This window comes from Pyrus communis, chromosome 17, assembly GCF_041283825.1.
Source record: "Pyrus communis isolate YQ-2024b chromosome 17, ASM4128382v1, whole genome shotgun sequence".
NCBI classification, from domain to species: Eukaryota; Viridiplantae; Streptophyta; class Magnoliopsida; order Rosales; family Rosaceae; genus Pyrus; species Pyrus communis.
The window spans coordinates 2,626,281-2,641,879 of record NC_142581.1 but is presented as its reverse complement, the minus strand read 5'-3'; the positions used below and the strand labels follow the sequence as shown (position 1 = coordinate 2,641,879).

The 15,599-nt window shown below is 45.1% G+C and overlaps 2 pseudogenes across 1 annotated transcript; one reads left to right on the top strand and one right to left on the bottom strand.

The window, feature by feature from the left end:
• Nucleotides 1-420: 420 nt before the first annotated feature.
• Nucleotides 421-2,384, bottom strand: LOC137707595 (AAA-ATPase At3g28540 pseudogene; annotated as a pseudogene). Its single transcript, XR_015958351.1, has one exon. The product of XR_015958351.1 is annotated as an AAA-ATPase At3g28540 pseudogene (transcript).
• Nucleotides 2,385-11,181: 8,797 nt separating this feature from the next.
• LOC148689245 (phosphoenolpyruvate carboxylase kinase 2 pseudogene) lies at nt 11,182-11,675 on the top strand (annotated as a pseudogene).
• The last annotated feature ends 3,924 nt before the right edge of the window (nt 11,676-15,599 follow it).

The following is a 15,599-nucleotide window of genomic DNA, read 5'->3' as shown; positions in this document are numbered from 1 at the left end:
GAACTCTTGCTGCCTGCACAATCAACACATATGAACAGAAATCAACAACTCAGTTTCATGTGAGTTACATCTCCTCAGCCCAAAATTCTTACGGTCTTCTGTCGATTTCTTTTTAATGGAAGCTTACGTTGCTCCTTGTGATTCGTGTCGAAGCTTTGTGCTTCTTTTGGATTGCGTTCTGGTGCAAATTTGCACTTTTCTCTCTAATAACTCAGTGTCCACCAGGTGTTTGTTGAAATGCCGCTGCTATTTAATTTCGTGTGGACAGGAGGGATTCTTAAAATCTTAGCTATGCCTGATTGTATATCCCTGGTTCGAGAGAGAGATCCCTTGTCGGGTTGTAAGTCTCTCGGACAACGGATGTACAACTTACAAGACAGATTTTCCGTAAACATGAGCGTGACATGCACAACAATTGCCTTGCTCAAACCTCGACACAATTATAGGTGTTTTGGATATATATCTAGGACCACATTGGCAGTATACATAAATGCTTTACACATACAAAGCCCTTTTGTCCCCCAAATCGAAAATCCTTTTTTTTTTTTTTTTTTTTTCTTGCTTGCAGTCACTTCATTTTTTGTTAGATGATGGAGATTCTGTATCCTGATCGTGTTCTTCTTCTGCAGCCGATGGCGATTTCTCCTCTTTCGCTTCTTCCTCAGTCTTCAATCCTCCACTCTCCTTTTCCTTCAGGAGAGCTTGGAACAGACTCTGCAGGCAGATTTCGACATCCCCGGAAAGTTTCTTAGGCATCAAATGCGCTGCAACATCAGCCGGAGTCATCTTAACATCCCCAAGCAACACTCCAATTTCCGGAAACAAACGGTGTGATTCGAGCTTGAGGTGGTTCCTAGCCAGCACCTTGAACGATTCGTAGTTACAGTATGACAATTCAATGTGCTTATCCATCCTTCCTTTCCTAATCAATGCAGCATCAAGCTTCTCCACATAGTTTGTTGTGAACACAATGAGCCTCTCTCCGTGGCACGCTGACCACAGCCCGTCGATGAAATTCAGGAGCCCGGAAAGAGTAACCTGGCTCGGTTTTGTCTCCCTATCCTCCTTCCCCATCTTCTCATTCGGATCCCTCCCTTCCCCCTCCTCCTCTCCTTTCTCCTTCCTCTGCCTCCTCTGCCCCGTGATATCAACCGAACAATCGATGTCCTCAATCACAATAATCGACTTACTTGACGTCTCAATCAGCAGCCTCCTGTTGTCCTTATATACATGATTGGCCGGCTGATGGCTAGATCCCAAAATTAATATAAAGTATGTCATTAGTCTTTGACAGATATAGGTAGTTAAGCAAGTGATTGATTTAAAAATTAGCATCATTAATTTACAATTTGACATTAATTTTTATTTTCATTTTATTTTTAAATAAATGTTTAACGACGAAATATCACAATAACTTTTAGTCATGAGAACTTTCTAATTTCTTGAGTGAAAATTTCATCGCTAAATCATGCATTTTGTTGTAGTAATCCTCTTGTACAAGTGAAATTCTGGGATCAATTCTAATATACGACCAATATTAGAAAAGAAAACAAGAGTCTAACATCTCTTTCCTTTTCTTTCACTGGACATGTAGGTATATATGAAGGTCTCGAGGAAATTGTGCTTGTAAAATTTTTTTTATTATTTTTCAATGGGAAAATGAACCCCCGGGAAATTACTAGTGAGTTTCTAATGTGTATGGTAAGGCCAATGTTCCAAACTTTAAACAACGTATTTAATTTTAAAAAATGATTAATTAATTCATTAGCGTATGCAATTTATCCCACTGTATGTATGTGGACATCGAAATTTCGGTGAAATGAATGTTGACCAATAATTAAAATTTCAACGCTCACGTGTCACATAAATTTTACATGTAGCGTGTGACTCAACGAAAAATCGAAATAAATTGGAAAAGTCATCAAATAGGACACGTGTCATTACCTGGCAGAAATGATTTATTTCATCTGATTATTTAAATCCAAAAATCAAGTTTTGGAATTCTATAAATAGGAAGCCAAGGCATTCATTTAGAAAAAGAAGAGGAGAGAAAGAAAGAAGGGAATTTACATCACACCAAAACCTTGAAGCCTCGAAACTCTAAAAGCTCTCAAGCAAAACCCCGAAGGATCAAGAAAACACTCTTCGTTCTTCGTAAAACCCTCCTTCAAGATCAAGCCCCGACGGCCTTTGAAGAACTTCCACCGATTCAAGATCAAGCCCCAACGGCCCTTGAGGAAAGTGTTCATCGTTCATCATCCGTTCATCCTAAGATCAAGCCCCAACGGCCCTTTGGATCAACAACCTCAACAAATCCACACATCCATCAGTCTTCAAGATTAGGCCCAAAAGCCCTTGAAGATCCGCTCATCCATCAGTCTTCAAGATTAGGCCCAAAAGCCCTTGAAGATCCGCTCATCCCAGTCTTCAAGATTAGGCCCAAAAGCCCTTGAAGATCCGCTCATCCATCAGTCTTCAAGATTAGGCCCAAAAGCCCTCGAAGACCCGTTCATCAACTGTTCATCCCTAGATCAAGCCCCGACGGCCCTTTGGATCAACAACTCATCCACAAACCTACACCCTACGAAGATAGAATCAGAGGATCAAATTACAAAGAGATTGTAACCCCAAAATCATTAAACACAAAAAGATATTTTGTACACGGTATTCTTGTTTCTTGTTTCAGGAACTTTTCGTGTTTACAAATTTGGCACGCCCGGTGGGACAATCTCTACCTCTCATCTCTATCCTCCAATCATCGAAAAACGCAAATGGCATCAAGAAAGGATCAAGCTGTTCCTGCAATCAAAGCAAAGAACAAGAACATCATCGCCGCAAGTGGTGATATTTCGGGCATCGTAACCCGAAGTAAGGCAAGAGCTCTTTTTGCCGCGGCTTCCGCCCCTGCATTGACTCTGTCAAAGGAACAAGAGCACCTGAGGTACGAGCCTGTGATCACCCTAGCCTCGCTAAAGGCATCAAGGGGGGAAAGCCCGAGGAAATACTCAGAGTCCCTACTCTCCGACGCTGATTCGAGCGGCAGTACAACCATGCAAGTTATGACCACTGGAGCAACTTCAATCGAGGAGCAGCTAGCTCAGATGAATGAAGCAATCGCAAAGCTCACACGGACTGTGGAGGAGAAGGACTTGCAGATTGCCGCACTTGTCAACCAACTAGATGCGCTGCCCGACGAGAAAGTCGACCCAAATATTGGCCTATTAAAGAAAGAAGACGACGAAGAAGAGGAGCCACCAGTGGAGAAAGTTGAAGAGAAGCCAAAGCTAGACCAAGAAACGGCATTCATGGGATCTCTCTCTATCCAGCAGCTACAGGAGATGATCGCAAGCACTGTCAAGACACAGTACGAAGGAAGCTCGCATGACTCCGTACTGTACTCAAAGCCTTACTCCAAGAAGATTGACGCTTTGAAGATGCCAAGGGGTTATCAGCCCCCAAAATTCATGCAGTTCGATGGAAAAGGCAACCCGAAGCAACATGTCGCCCATTTCATTGAAACTTGCAACAATGCTGGGACAGAGGGAGACTACCTCGTCAAACAGTTCGTGCGTTCGCTGAAAAGTAACGCTTTTGACTGGTACACTGACCTCGAACCTGAGTCTATCAACAGTTGGGACCAGCTAGAAAGGGAATTCCTCAACCGTTTCTACAGCACTCGTCGTACTGTAAGCATGCTAGAGCTGACCAGTACGAAACAGTGGAGAGATGAACCTGTCGTCAACTACATAAATAGATGGCGCTCCTTAAGTCTGGATTGCAAAGATCGGCTTTCTGAAACCTCTGCCATTGAGATGTGCGTTCAAGGCATGCACTGGGGGTTACATTACATCCTCCAAGGCATAAAACCAAGAACATTCGAAGAGCTAGCAACTCGTTCCTACGACATGGAGCTGAGTATCGCTAATCATGGGAAAAAGGAGCCAATTACTAACTTCAATAAGGAGAAAGTATTCGCCCCAAATGTAGACAAGACCGGGAAGAAGCCCGCTAAGGAAGCTTTCACCGTCAACACTACCCCCATCAAGACCTCTTCAGCGCCCATCAAGACCTCCTCAGCGCCCATCAAGACCTCCTCAGCGCCCATCAAGATCTCCTCCAAGAAGAAAGCGAAGGAGATAAAGACAAGTGAGCCTTCTCGCACCCAAGACAGATACAAGAGCACCTTGAGAGAGTTGGAACAGAAAACGTACCCTTTTCCTGACTCTGACATGGCTGCCATGTTAGATGACTTGCTGGAAAAAAAGGTGATTGAGCTACCCGAATGCAAGCGTCCTGAAGAAATGAATCGCACAAACGATCCTAGGTACTGCAAGTATCATCGTATTGTGAGCCATCCTGTTGGCAAGTGCTTCGTTCTCAAAGAACTCATCATGAAGCTAGCACAACAAGGGCAAATTGAGCTCGACCTTGAGGACACGGCCGCAACGCATACCACTACAATTGCGTTTGGATCGTTTAATCCTGTGCCTCTCCAAATGACACCTGACCGTTCCCGTGAATGCTTAAGTTGCACGGCACCTCCTACACAACCATCACTGGAGAGAAGCGACCAAGATACACATGCTGATGATGAAGAAGGATGGATATTGGTAACCTACAAAAAGACAAGGAAACCAAGACCACAAGTCATACAGCCAAAGGTGGAACAAAGAAGAAATCACCACGGCCGCAACAATGCGAAGCCTAAAAGAAACATAAAGCATAATAAAACAACATATGCTAGGGAACCTATGGAGCAGGAGCCACGCATTCCCGTCTCCTTGCGTGAGTACTTCCCGAATGACTTTTTCCAACAGTGCACTACCGTGGCCTGTCACATGGTTGAAGTAGAAATAGAAGAGCCCTCAAAAGGCAAAGCTATTGCCACTGAGGTAGAAAATACCCTTACACCTGGAGAAGGTCTGCCAACACACTTTAGCATCGAGGAAGCGCTACCATTGCCAAAAAAGATGCGAAGAGCACTAGCAGCAGTCTTGGCAGGTCCCGACGACCACGAAGTGCAAGAAAGTAACGACGAAGGCTCGAAGCTTCAGCCACATGAATGTGCCACATGTTGTGCCACCCATGACGTAATTAACTTCACTGACGAAGACCTACTGTTGGGATCAAAGCCTCACAACCGTCCTCTCTTCGTCTCCGGATACATAAAGGAATACAAAGTCAACCGCATGCTTGTGGATGGTGGGTCAGCCATAAACATCATGCCAAAATCAACAATGACCATAATCGGCATCAAGGTGAATGAACTATCCCTGAGCCGTCTGCTGATCCAGGGTTTTAACCAAGGAGGACAAAGGGCGATAGGCATGATCCGAGTAGAGATGACCATGGGTGAGCTCAAATCAAGCACGATATTCCACGTGATTGATGCAAGAACTTCCTATAGCTTGCTCTTAGGAAGACCTTGGATCCACGCAAATGGGGTAGTGCCGTCCACCCTTCACCAATGCCTAAAATTTTACCGAGAAGGAGTGAAGGTGATCCAAGGTGATACCAAGCCATTCACCGAAGCCGAATCACACTTTGCAGATGCCAAATTCTACATGGATGAAGAGACGGTACCCGAAGCCCTCCCGGAAGAGATCAAATCCACGGGCAGAGCAGCACCTAAAAAGCAGGAGTGGCAAGCCATGCCTAAAAAGCAAAAAGAGCAGGCCGTGCCATCTTCAAGCAAAGACGATGACGAGCTTGCTAAACCTGCAACAACCAAAGGGAGTAGGATGCCGTCAGAAGGACCGAACGCACCCATATTCCGGTATATCCCAATGTCAAGAAGAAAGAATGGTCAATCTCCATTCGAAACTAGAAAAGCCGATACACAGTGGCACACGGATAATGTGAACTTGCTCAAGACAAATGCAGTTTTGCCTTTGACACAGCTCGGAGGTGCTAAGGTCGCAAGACTACCACAAGGCTTCATAAAAGCTCTACCAAAGAAGGTGGAATCAAGCTTTCTTCCAACCAAGAGGACCGAGGAAGGTTTCGACCCTAACGCCTACAAACTCATGTCAAAGGCCGGGTACGACTTCACTTCTTCTGCGGTGGCTGGAAATAAGGTTTCAAACACTGTCAATGACGAAGAACGTAACCTCACCAAAACTCAAAAGAAGTTGAAGGAGCATGGTTACGGAGTTGACAACAACAAAGCCGGACTTGGTTTCACACCAAATGCACCTGTGATGATTTCAAGCCAAGCGAAAAACACTAGCACTCAATATGTCAGCATGAGCATTTAACAAGACCAAGAAGAGCCTAAACCCTCCCATCGGACGTCGGTCTTCGATAGGATGAGCCAGTCAAGCTCCAGAACTTCAGTGTTTAATCGCATTGGTGGTCAAGACCGAACCTCTGTCTTCAAGAGGCTTAAAGCGCCGACATCCCAAAGCTCTGTTTTTGAAAGGTTGTTAAAGCTTAAGAAACAAAGCAACACAGTTATCTCTCCTCTGCAACGATCGGCTTCAGAAAGATTTGAAGATAATGAGAAGCCTTTTGGAAAGAGGAAGACAACGCCAAAGGGAGAAAAGCTCGATGGGTTAGGAGGAAAAGATGACGTTCGAAGCTTGATTCCTTCAAGGATGAAGCGCCAAGCAATCCTAGAGGTTGACACAAAAGGACCATTGAAGGTAAGGAGGCGCATCATCGTCCACACTGGCAAATCTTCATGCCAACAAACCCAAGAGAACGGCACTGAAGATGAAATCCCTAAGAAAGATGTCACTTCTGGCTCTTTCGACTCAAAGTCTTCACCTCAACCGCTGGGGGCATGCTCCAAAACCATGTCAGTCAAGTCAAGTGAAGATGAAGGATGGATTCATGTCACTCCGAAGAAGCTGCACGAGAAACATATGTCTTGTCCACAAGTTCACCAATCGGAAAGGGGGCAAAGCAGCTCCTGTCAACCTCCAGAACAATGTGAAAGTGTTGGAGATAATGAAATTTCGGCACAAAGATCGTCCATCCCCATCACAATGTGCGACCTCTTCCCAGAAGACTTCTTCAATTACCCGGTCAAGGCTCCTTCCTATGAAGATTGCGAGGAACGCCTCTCACAGAACACCAGACAATCCTTATGCCGACAAGCTCGAGAAGGCAGCACCGAAGAGGAGATCCAAGATGTTTTCCACGTCACGGTTCAAGAAGGTAAAGAAGACGAAATCCCCGAGGAAGATGTCACTGCTGCACCACCACAGCTCGAAGATGGGGGGCAAGCCACAATCGATGATCTCAAGGAACTCAACTTAGGTACAAGCAAGGAACCAAAACCTATCTTCGTAAGTGCATTATTAAGTACATATGAGATAGATGAGTATTATCAGTTGTTGTTAGAGTACAAAGACGTCTTTGCCTGGACCTACAAAGAAATGCCCGGCCTGGACCCTATCATCGCTGTTCATCATCTTGCGGTCAGGCCTGGAACACGGCCGATAAAGCAAACTCAAAGACGCTATCGATCTGAGCTTATCCCACAAATCGAGGTCGAGATCGACAAGCTAATCGAAGCAGGCTTTATTCGAGAAGTGCAATACCCCAAGTGGATCTCCAACATCGTCATTGTCCTTAAAAAATCAGGACAAATACGTGTTTGCGTAGACTTCCGGGACCTCAACGATGCTTGCCCAAAGGATGACTTCCCCTTGCCAATTATTGAAATCATGGTGGATGCAACCACTGGCCATGAGGCATTATCATTCATGGATGGCTCTTCTGGGTACAATCAAATTCGCATGGCCCTCGAAGACGAGGAACTAACAGCCTTTCGTACTCCAAAAGGTATCTACTGCTACAAGGTAATGCCCTTTGGTCTAAAGAACGCTGGAGCTACGTATCAACGCGCAATGCAGAAAATCTTCAATGACATGCTACACAAAAATGTAGAATGTTACGTAGATGATGTGGTGGTTAAGACGAAGAAAAGATCAGAACACTTGAAGGATCTGCGAATAGTGTTCGAAAGGCTGCGAAAATACAACCTCAAGATGAACCCGTTAAAGTGTGCGTTTGGCGTCACCTCTGGAAAATTCCTCGGCTTCATCGTCAAGCACCGTGGTATTGAAGTAGACCAATCAAAGATCAAGGCCATTCAAAGCATGCCCGAGCCAAGAAGCCTGCACGAGCTGAAAAGTCTACAAGGACGGCTAGCCTTCATCAGACGCTTCATCTCCAACCTCGCAGGGCGTTGTCAACCGTTTAGTCGCCTTATGAAGAAAGATGTTCCATTCGTATGGGACAAAGCATGCCATAATGCTTTTGAAAGCATAAAGAAATATTTGTCAAGTCCACCTGTCCTGAGGGCACCTGTGCCCGGGAAACCACTCATATTGTATATTGCTGCTCAGGAAAGTTCAATCGGAGCACTCTTGGCGCAAGAGAATGAATCCCAAAGAGAAGGAGCACTTTACTACCTCAGTCGAACTCTCACCGGCGCTGAGTTGAACTATTCCCCAATAGAAAAGATGTGCCTCGCTTTGGTGTTTGCCATTCAGAAACTCAGACATTACATGCATGCTTACACCATCCACTTGGTTGCTAAAGCCGACCCTGTCAAATACGTTATGACTAAGCCAGTCTTGACAGGGCGACTCGCTAAATGGGCTTTGCTTCTTAATCAATATGAGATCATCTACGTCCCAGCTAAAGCCGTCAAGGGACAAGCGCTAGCAGACTTCCTTGCCGATCATCCAATCCCGGCTGATTGGAAAATCTCAGATGACTTGCCTGACGAGGAGGTGTTCTACATCGACATCTTCCCGACATGGACGATGTTCTTCGACGGATCCGCACGAGCAGACGGAGCAGGGGCAGGAGTAGTATTCATGTCACCACAAAGGCACATACTACCTTACTCCTTCCAATTGAATGAGCTATGCTCCAACAATGTTGCTGAGTACCAAGCATTGATCATCGGGCTCCAAATGGCGATCAACATGGAAATCACAGCTCTTGAGGTATATGGCGATTCCAAGCTCATAATCAATCAACTCTTAACTGAATATGAGGTGAGGAAAGATGATCTCGTCCCATACTTCCGGCTAGCGACCCAACTGCTACAAAGGTTCGAAGCTGTGACACTAGAACATGTGCCAAGAAAGGAGAATCAAATGGCGGACGCTCTCGCCAATCTAGCCTCGAGTATGACACTAGGAAAAGATGAAGTTGCAGACGTGCCAGTTTGCCAAAGATGGGTGATTCCGCTCGTTAATGAAATGTCACTAGATGATACAAATGTCATCTCAGTACTTCCAGTCGATGCTGAAGAGTGGAGACAGCCGCTGATCGACTACTTAGAGCACGGAAAGCTTCCAGATGATCTTAGACACCGTTCCGAAATACGTCGACGAGCACCTCGCTTCCTTTACTACAAAGGAACACTCTACCGACGCTCTTTTGAAGGATTGCTCCTGAGATGCCTAGGTGAGGAAGAAGTTAATCAAGCCATGGAAGAAGCACATTCAGGTGTGTGTGGGGCACATCAATCTGGACCAAAGCTACATTTCCAGCTTAAAAGAATGGGTTACTACTGGCCGAGCATGGTGAAGGACTGCCTGGAACACGCCAAAAGGTGCCAAGCCTGCCAATTCCACGCCAACTTCATACATCAACCGCCTGAACCATTACACCCTACAGTTGCTTCATGGCCGTTCGACGCATGGGGATTGGACGTTGTAGGACCAATTACGCCAAAGTCATCTGCAGGGGAAGCTTACATCCTAGCTGCAACAGATTACTTCTCCAAGTGGGCTGAAGCCATACCTTTAAGGGAAGTAAAAAAGGAAACTGTTGTTCGTTTCATCAAGGAGCATATCATCCACCGATATGGGGTGCCTCGCTACATTATCACTGACAACGGAAAACAGTTCTCCAACCGACTCGTGGACGAGCTTTGCGACAAATACAAGTTCAAGCAGCACAAGTCTTCCATGTATCATGCTCCGGCCAACGGCCTCGCGGAAGCATTCAACAAGACGCTGTGCAACCTCCTGAAAAAGGTAATCGGCCGAACAAAGAGAGACTGGCATGAAAGAATAAGTGAAGCACTTTGGGCATATAGGACTACACATAGGACTCCTACCCATGCTACACCTTATTCTCTCGTATATGGCGTAGAAGCTGTTCTACCGCTTGAAAGTCAAATCCCCTCACTAAGGATGGCTATACAAGAAGGCTTGACTGATGAAGAAAATGCAAAGTTGCGCCTTCAGGAGTTGGAAGCGCTGGATGAGAGAAGGCTCGAAGCTCAACAACACTTGGAATGCTACCAAGCACGGTTAGCCAAGGCATTCAACAAGAAAGTCCGCCCAAGGTCTTTCCAAGCCGGAGATCTCGTGCTGGCATTGCGTAGGCCTATCATTACAACTCATAAGACAAAAAGCAAGTTCACATCAAAGTGGGATGGACCCTACGTAATACAAGAGATCTACACCAATGGCGCCTACTTAATCATGGCAGAAGACGGGTTGGAGATCGGCCCCATCAACGGCAGATTTTTGAAGCGCTACTACCCCTAAAGCAAACGCACCACGCTCCTGGCCCGCAAGAGCATAAACTGTGTACGGCAAAATCATCATAAAAAAACCATCACTCATTTGAACTACGTTATGACTTGATCTCTTCTTTGGAAGAGTACGTAGGCAACTTGAAACTTCAAAACTTCAAAACTTCAAGTACAGTCACATCAAAATAAATAAATAAATGTTTCTTTAAAGAAAGTCAATTTTATTACAAAAGAAAAGAAAAAAAAATATACATATGTTACTATGTATTAAAAAAAATATATTTTGTTCTTCGGTTCAAAAAAAAAAAAAAAAAAAAAAAAAAAAAAAGGGGCATTTGAACTACGTTTCGACTTGATCTCTTTGTTGGAAGGGTATGTAGGTAGCTTGAACGTTTAATTTTGAGTTCAGTCACATCAAAATAAGGTTGTAGTAAAAGTGACTAATGAAAGTCAATATTATTACATTCTTTGTACAAAAAATTACATGTTATTTGTTAAAAAAAAAAAAAATATATATATATATATATATATATATGTATGTATGTATAGAGGAAGGGAATGCATGTGTATGTGTTCCCCCAAAATCAGGATAAATAAATTAAAATTAAAAATTAAAATTAAAAAAAAAAAAAAAAAAAAAAAAAAAAGCAAAATGTCGACAAGCCCAAAATGGTGGGCTGGATTGTTGTGTTGAGAACGAGCCCAAGATAATGACCATTTTGTCCCCGCACCCCAACATTCTCAAGCTCTTCAACGTCTTCGAGACCGAGGACTCGCTCGCCATGGAGGGCGTTGTCGGGACGCCGTACTACGTCGCGCCGGAGGTGCTGATGGGCAGGGAGTATAATGAAAAGATCGACGTCTGGAGCGCCGGCGTGATGATATACATAATGCTCGGCGGGATTCCTCCGTGTTACGGAGAGTCGGCGACGGAGATCTTCGAGGCGGTTTTGAGAGGGAATTTGAGATTTCCGCCGAAGGCTTTCCGATCTGTGTCGCCTGCGGCAAAGGATCTGTTGAGGAAGATGATCTGCAGAGACGCTTCCAGAAGACTCTCTGCTGACCAGGCACTTAGGCACCCATGGATCTTAAGTGGTGGAGAAGCAAATCCAATTGACCAAATCTGACTTTTGGGTCAGCTGACTCAGATCAATCAACCAAATCCAAGCATCCATGGCCGAACTCCCGCCGGAGGTAATCATCGACATACTCTCTCGTCTGCCCATCGTCCGCCTCCTCCGCTTCCGGTCGATTGCAAAACCATGGCGGTCGCTCGTCTGCCAGCTCTATCTCCAACTCCATCTCCAGCTCAAAATCGTTATTCGGAGCCCGACAGCCGGGATTGGCGTGGCCGTTCTACACCAATTCCTGCCTCTGGAAAGGAACGGTCTTGGGATACTCTTCGGGAGAATAAGGAATCTGGTAATCGGTTTGATTACAGACAGCAAGATGCAAATCAGGCGTCAACTGTGAGAACAACCGCGTCACGGCGCTTCGTCTTCCCGGCGTGGCTCTCTCCGGCGAAATCCCGGAGTTTGTGTTCAATCTGCACGACTTGGTCCGGCTGAACTTGGCCTCCAACATTTTTTCCGGTGCGATCTCTCTGGGTTTCAAGAATCTCACCAGGCTCAGAACTTGTACTGGAAAAAGGATGGGTGCTCTAAATGTTCAGTGAGCTCCGACTTTGTTTGCCTCAACAATCAGCACTGCGCCTTCAAGACCTCGAGCTGCAAAAAACCATGGCGGCTCTGTGGACTGCAGCCTCAGAATCCAGTTGGCATTTTCCGGCACAGACAAGCACCTTTCGGTTCTTAACTCATGGTATGAAGTGGCAAACCTCAGGCAGTACTTGCTCTATGGTCTTTATTCGAAATTGAAGGACTCCCTCAGTAGCCAGTACAGCAAGATTTTCTAATTTAAACGGTTTCTGCCATTAGTCTTATCGATCTTCCGCCAAAACTGTCTAAGCCAAGCTCGACTCCAACGAGCTCCGACCCACCAAACAAAGAGGAAGGTTTGGGTTGTCTACGACTACATGCTTCTCTTCTAATGGCAGAGAGCCTGATTCCGTTGAGGGTCCTCGGAGTCGACACATCAAGGTCCCAAAAGTTGCCGTCCCTCTACCCATATTTTTCTTCACCTCCGCCGGCTCTGCTGTTGCGGCATCGTCCGATTCATCATCATCATCACTTGCGAGACCCGGGGATTTGGGTGTCTTGAGAAATTCTTTTCAATTTTATCCTTGCTATCTCTACCACAACGGATGAGCTTGAAAGGTGGGAAATAGACGCATACTACGGTGATAGTTGCTATTGGGGTGAAAGAGCAGAGAACGCAGAGAGGCTTCAGTGGTGGAGGAGCAAATGGAGCTCAAACTCCAACAGTAACTACCTCGAGCTCGTCAACGCCTCCACCGATTGCAGCAGCAACCATCCTTGCCGTCTTTGCCGCTGTCAACTCCTCCCGCGGAGTGCTCCTTCTTCATCTCCACCGATGGAGGCATTTGCAGCACTACAAAAAAAAAAAAAAAAAAAAAAAAAACGGAGATCTCACCAAAACGCAGCAACAGCATCCACTAACTACCTCGAGCTCGTCACCCTGGCCACCATGATCAAAATCAACGAAGAGCTTCATTGACCGCTGTCAAACGACTAGCCGGTCTTCAAACTCGACGCTTTGCACTACTTCAAGCTCTGGCTGCTTCTGTACCTCCGCCATGGCTGCTGCCTTTGAATGTGATTAACAAAAACAAAGTTTGTCAACTCACACCCAAAGAACTCACATCTGCTTGCCTCTGCTGCTGCCTGTGAATGTGATTAACAAAAACAAAGTTTGTCAACTCACACCCAAAGACCTCATCCATCTGCTTGCCTCTGCTGCTGCCTTTGAATGAGATTGACAAAACCAAAGTTTGTCAACTCACACCCAAAGACTTTCTCCGAACTCCGTTGCTTCAGCTCTCCAAACTCCATAGCCGCAGCAACAACATCCTCCTACTACTCCAAGCTCCTCTGCATTTCCTCCCTGCACCATGTGGGGAATATATATATATATAAAATATTATTAAAAAAAAAAAAGATCTATTTGGTGGATCAGTACCACCGAAAGCAAAGAAAAAAAATATAATAAAAAAAAAAAGATCTATCTTGGTGGATCAGTACCACCGAAAGCAAAGAAAAAAAAAATATAATAAAAAAAAAAGATCTATCTTGGTGGATCAGCGCCACCGGGAAATAAAAAAAATATAAAATAAATAAAAATAAATAAAAATAAAAAATAAAAAAAAAATCTTAGTGATGTATATGTTTTATTTGTATTTAGCACAATACATTGAATAAAATAAAACATGTCCATTAATCTCCAAGAAATTACAAGTGTGTACATGAAAAAAAAAAAAAAAAAAAAAAGAAAAAAAAAAAGAAAAAAAAGAAATACTAGATTGGAGCTTTCACAAAGGATGTCCACGTGAAGCCCCATTACTTGGCAAAACTCTAGAAGCGGAAGGCATCGGAGCAGAAGGCATCGGAGCCGGAGGCATTGAAGCTAGAGCATTCCAAGCCTCAATACTTGGCCAAACGCTGGAAGACCCAGGAAAAAGGTGCCTCTGGAGGAAAGACGAAAACCTTTGACGATCACTTTGAATCCGACCTTCAGATTCTTGCAGCTCATCAAGCTTCCTCTTCATGCCCGTCGAATAGTTGTTTGCAAGCACGTGCAAACTTCTATTCTCATACTTCAGCTGCTTGATCTCTTGCTTGAGACTTTCCACCTCTGCCATCAACGATTCAACCTGACGGGAGCGAGCAAGTAGGCGTTGGCCCATGTTGGACACAGAGCCTGCACACTGAACGCTGAGAGCGAGGGACTCTTGAACGGCCAACTCATCGGACCGTCCTGACAGCAGCCTACTATCTTTTGGAGTGAGGAGGTTCCTAGCTACTATTGTAGCTGTTGTGGCGTCCTGCATCACGGAGTCTTCACCTGTAAGAGGACCGTTAGAAGATAAAAAAGAAGGGCGCCATGCATTACCTTGACCGGGTGCAACCGGATCGCTGCTGAGACTCAAATCTAAGCAAAGGTTCGATGAGTTAGTCATTTTTTTTCAAAGGTGTTCAGAGAGAATGGGTGGATGAAGATAATTCTCAAAAGGCCGGAGACGATTTTCAAGAATGGGCAATTTTCAGAGTGTGTATGTTGGAGTGATCGATACCTCTGTAAAAAGCCAAGCGACACGACCACCGATTCAAAAATCCGGATTTTCCTGCGTGAAGTTCGGCGACGCGTTCGCGGCTTTTCAGAAAATGCGTTCAACTTTGTCAAAAGATATCTAACAAAGTCGAGAACACGTGGAGGCCATCAGCGCAACTACACGTCTTTAGCCGACAAGCGCAAAGTTCGGCGACGCTTTCTCTGCTTTTCAGAAAACGCGTGCAGCTTTGTCAAAAGTGGCGCTCGTTCAGAAATCGAAGAGGCGTCGTTCTGAAATCGAAGAGGCGTCGTTCAGATATCGAAGAGACGTTTGTCGACAAGGGTAAAAGAACGGTACCACCACTTGCTATTAAGAAATCCCTATATGTGTCGACCTTCGTCTCTTATGGCAAGGCAGACCTGAAGAAAATGCCCAACTCTTCCTCACCTCTGAGGGCGCACTCCCAGCAAAGCCTCTCGAAATACCCAATTCTTCTTCTTCCTTTAAGAAAACCTATTCAACCTTTGAAAATACCAGATGCCTGGAGTACAGATGACCCAGGAGGAAACGATAGATTGAAGCATGTGCTGATTCATTCACCGCTTCTTCAAAAGCAAAGGTATCTCATATCATCAAGGGCGAAAGCAAAGGTATCTCATATCATGCTTTTTCCCTATCTTTTCCTTTGCCCTTGTTCTCACCTGCCAAGACAAGGACAGAGAAAGCAATATGTCGAAACCTCCACTCAAACCAGTTGCCACCAAGAAGTGAAGCACCATTTAAATGCAAATGTTGCATTCAACTCCTGCATCGGAGGACAAATACTACAAGAGAGGATGCTAAACCTGCATAAGGAAATACCACTTCTGCAAAGGGGAGCAAGTAAGGCAAGTGAAA